Source organism: Monodelphis domestica, chromosome 8 (genome assembly GCF_027887165.1).
Source record: "Monodelphis domestica isolate mMonDom1 chromosome 8, mMonDom1.pri, whole genome shotgun sequence".
Lineage (NCBI taxonomy): Eukaryota > Metazoa > Chordata > Mammalia > Didelphimorphia > Didelphidae > Monodelphis > Monodelphis domestica.
This window is the reverse complement of record NC_077234.1, coordinates 16,619,618-16,624,269: the sequence shown is the minus strand read 5'-3', so window position 1 is coordinate 16,624,269 and position 4,652 is coordinate 16,619,618.

Genomic DNA, 4,652 nt, shown 5'->3' with positions numbered 1-4,652 from the left:
CAATACCATTGTTGGGTCTGTTTCCTAAGATCAGGGAAAAAGAAAATGAACCTTTATGTTCCAAGATACTTAGAGTAGTGGTGGCAAAGAATTGGAAGCTATGGGAATGCCCATCAATTGGGGAATGCCTAAACAAATTGTGGTATATGATTGTTATGGAATACTATTGCTTTATAAGGAATGAGAAGCAGGCTGATTTTAATAAAACTTGGGAAGAACCCCATGGGAGAGTGAATAGTGAAATGAGAAGAACCAAGAAAGTGTCATACACAGCTCCAGATTTTATACTTGAGGAATAAATTGTGAGTGTGACCTCCAGGGAGTGATCTGAAAGGTAGAAACATGAAAGACAAATTTGTATGAACATGTCTGTCTCCGGAATGATGCCTTCTATTATGTAGGGAAGGGGGAGAGGGGTTGGTACACTTGTGGATAAATTCTTTTAATTAAAAAAAAAAAAAGAAAAACGTGGGGGTTGAACAAGACAACTTTTGAAGTCCCTTCCATCTCTGGAGGTGTGAAGACAGTTTAATGCTTTCCCATGCAATCTCTGAATCTGAAAAAAAGAATCTCTGAAAATAAATTCTACATTTATTCTTTCTTACATTGAGGTAATATATCATTAACTTCATGTGCCATGATTTATTTAGCCATTCCCTAATTGATGGGAACCCACTTTGTTCCCAGTTCTTGCTATCACAAAAAGTGCTATCACAAAAATCACTGTTGATTGTACAGAGGACCTTATTTTCTGCCTTTGACCTCCTTTTGGGCATATGTCCAGTACTTTGGATGTCAATGAATATCCATGGTCTGAGTCTATGGGGCATCCCTGCTTGAGACCTCAGAGGACCAAGATTAGTGCCAAGAAAGATCAGATTCTCTGTCCCTGTCTCTCTTTGTCTCTCTCTGTCTCCCCCCCTCCTTATCTCTGTCTGTCTCTGTCTCTGTCTATCTCTGTCTCTGTCTATCTCCCCCCCCCCCCCGTCTCTCTCCCCCATCTCTCTCTCTCTCTCTTTCTCTGTCTCTCTGTCTCTCTGTCTCTGTCTGTCTCTGTCTCTGTCTGTCTCTGTCTGTCTCTCTGTCTCTGTCTCTGTCTCTCTCTGTCTCTCTGTCTCTCTCTGTCTTTCTCTGTCTCTCTCTCTCTGTCTTTCTCTGTCTCTCTCTCTCTGTCTCTCTGTCTCTGTCTCTCTCGGTCTCTCTCTCTCTGTCTCTGTCTCTGTCTCTGTCTCTCTCTGTCTCTGTCTCTGTCTCTCTCCTCTCTCTCTCTCTCTCTGTCTCTCTCTCTCTGTCTCTGTCTCTCTCTCTCTCTCTCTCTCTCTCTCTCTCTCTCTCTCTCTCTCTCTCTCTGTCTCTGTCTCTCTCTCTCTCTCTCTCTCTCTCTCTCTCTCTCTCTCTCTCTCTCTCTCCCAGCTAGGTGAGAGTTTTACAAGTAGCTTGGTGTGTTAGTCATTGTGAACAGAAATGTTATAGGAAAGTACATAAATAAGTGTATTGAAAAGCATTTTCGAAGCTTGATTTTGAAGTAAAGATAATTACATATGGCATGCTGAGTGCTTTGGATAGTGGATGTTCTGAATGACCTCTGAGGTCCCTCTAAGATTGGAGTTTCTAAGAAAAGAAAAACAGAATTAAAAGAAGACTTCCTTTTACTTAGGGCTGTTCAGATGAGTACATTTCCCTTTTCTGTTCTCATACATTCATCTATGCCTAAAATGATTTCTTTCCCAAACAAACCTGTTTGTTTCTTTCAGAAGCCTGGCATCAGCCACTGTCCATCTCTGCTCTTTCTCTCTCTGGTATTCTCTGCTAGAAAGCTCTCACCTGACCCTTCATCCATCATCCATTCCCTGGATTTTTTTTTCTTTTTTCTTCCATCATGGGTTTCCTTTCTAAACTCTCACAGAGTCACCTTCTTTCCCACTTCACTCCCTCACAATAGCATCACAGAGTTAAAGTTAGAAAGACGTATCTCATCCAACTCCCTCATTTCACAAAAAAAGAAACTGAGGCACAGTCACACAGGGAGTCATGGATGAGTTAGGATTGGAGCCCAGGCCCCTATTTTTGGACTCTAGAGGGATGACTTGCTCCAATTTTTCCTTCCTCCTTACCCTGTGTTCCATTCTCCTTTTAAAATTTATTTTTCTTAGTAGACCAAAAGCACGGTGGCAATTAATAAGCATCCCCCCTTCCTGTTTCCAGAGTGAGGGTATTGAGCTGTTAGCCCAATGGCCACTTGACCATTTCAATACATGGAGAGGGTTCCCAATTGGAATAGGCAGGGCTTTTAACTTATGTCCCCCAAAGAAGCATTTGGGGGTATGCCCCTCCACATTCTGGGGCCTTTTGGTGTAATGGAAGATGTAGAGGCAGTGTGGTTCAGTAGGAAGGGAGCTGAATCTGGATTTGGAGGATGAAGATTTGAATCCTTGCTTAGTTTAATTTTTGTCTTTATATTCCCACTACATTGCAGTGTGCTTAGTATAGAGTTGGTGTTTAATAAATGCTCCTTGATGATTCTGGCTTTAAAAAGTTAATGCTGATTTCAGAGGTGACTCTGCTGAAAGTGAGAGGCATGGGCAGAATTGGGGCTCTTGGCCCCATGGGACACACTCAACACAAACCGGGTGCCCATGCTCACACACATGTGCACACACAGTGAGTTAACAGCAAGATAACTCCTAAGTGTTATTTGCAGCCAATAATCATGTTATTTTACTAATCCCTTCCAGCCGTAAATATCCCTATAAAGATATGACATGCCTCCTAGGACATTTCCCCTCCCCCTCACAAAGGGCTCATAGCAATATCTGTTTATGAAATGCCCCTGTGGTTGATAAGCCCACATGAATATAAATTCTTTAAATCAAAGGGCCATTTCTATCCCGAGATGTTATTTCCAGAAGCAGTTTGGCTCTCCTCTCCTCCTCATTTTAAAGAAGATTAAACTATGGACAAAGATATCATATTTAAAGTAAAAGGGAGAATCCATTCAATAGTGCCTGGGGATTTTCAGGGCTGCTGCAGCCTGTTGTTGATTCTCTTCCTTGCTATTTGTAACCAGCTACAAGAATTTGGGCACTTCTATCTCCAGCTCCCTTCTGCGGTCTGATGTTCTGATGAGCAGTGGGAGCCTGCTGATGTTGGAGAGGGAGGCTCTTTTCAGCTGCATCCTGCACAAGGCTAGCTACATTTGAAGCAGAAATTACCTTCTTAAGTTTTCACTGATGGAGGCTGGAGCATGGGATAAGAATTGAGGGTCCCCAGGACTTAGGAGGGTACCTCTGAGGCTAAAACGGAGACTTCTGGCACTTTTCTGCTAAATAAAGAACACCCATTGGCTGCATAGATGGCATCGCTGGTGTCAAGTGGTGCCCCTATGCTGGCACTCCAGGAGGCCACAGAAATCTCTAGGCTCAGTCACTGGTGCTGATGATGGATTTAATGAGAGCTCTGAATCAACAGTTTACAAACATCTCTGAGATGCTATAAGATATGAACAACTCATTTCAGCTAAATTCTCTAAACTGGCAGAAGTTATCCAAGTGCTAAAGATGAGTTAATCAAAGATAATTATTCACTGAGCAATTTTTCTGTTGCTCACTGAAGAGAGTAGGGGGTAAAGGGCTGGCCTTGACAATGAAAAGACCTGAATTTAAATCCTTATCAGATATTTATTAGCTGTGTGACCTTGGATAAGTCACTTATTACTTTCCACTCAATGGTGTAAAATATTGAGATATACATAGCTATTTGCATGCTGTTTCCTTCATTAGATGTAAGCTTCTAGACTCTAGAATCTAAAGGGTGGACTGTCTTCTTTTTTCAATGTTGGACTAAGTGACCTTCAAGGCCACCTCTAGCTCCTCTCAGTATTTTCTCCAGTTGCAAGACACTGCCATGGAGCTCTGATATTTTAGTATGTCTCTTTTGAAGATTTTTGCTTGGAAGACAAGAATTTAAACATGAGTCCTTGGCTAACCAAGCCTAATAAATGATTCTAGGAAGCAAATGAGTTGGGTTGGTCTGGCATCTGCTCCCAAGGACAGGCTTTTTCCTCAATGAGCAAATTTAGCATCCTAAAGTAGCAATGAGACCAATGATGTGTGTATAACGAGTGGAAAAGATGTCTCTGTACCAAAAAGGCCTGAAAAAACCCCGATTTGTTGAGAGACAGCTCTGTTTTGAAGTTGGCTAATTTGAGGATGATTCTGGGAGACCACAGTCCTCGCAGTATCCATGGGATACGGTTCAAGCTGAGGAAAGGCAGCTGCTCATTAATCAATGGTCTTCTGGAATAACTGTCTAAATGTTGGCATGTGAAATGTGGGAGAGATCTATTTAAAATGTAAAACATTGATTTTGTAGTATGAAGACTTTCAAAATGACATGGTTCTCCACCCAAAATATGTCATTAGCAGATGGTAAATCCCTTATAATTGTGCTTTTCTGGGTTAGTTATACTGTATCACAACATCTTTTGCCCCCCAAAAATGGAAGCCTTAGTTTACCTCTCAAACCAAAAACCAAAAACAAGAACCCTAATAAGTACAGATGACTCTGCATGAATGTTTAGTTCAATTCAGCAGATTCTTACTAAGCTACTGTTAACCACTAGGGAAGCTAGGTGGCCCAGTAGATATGTGAAT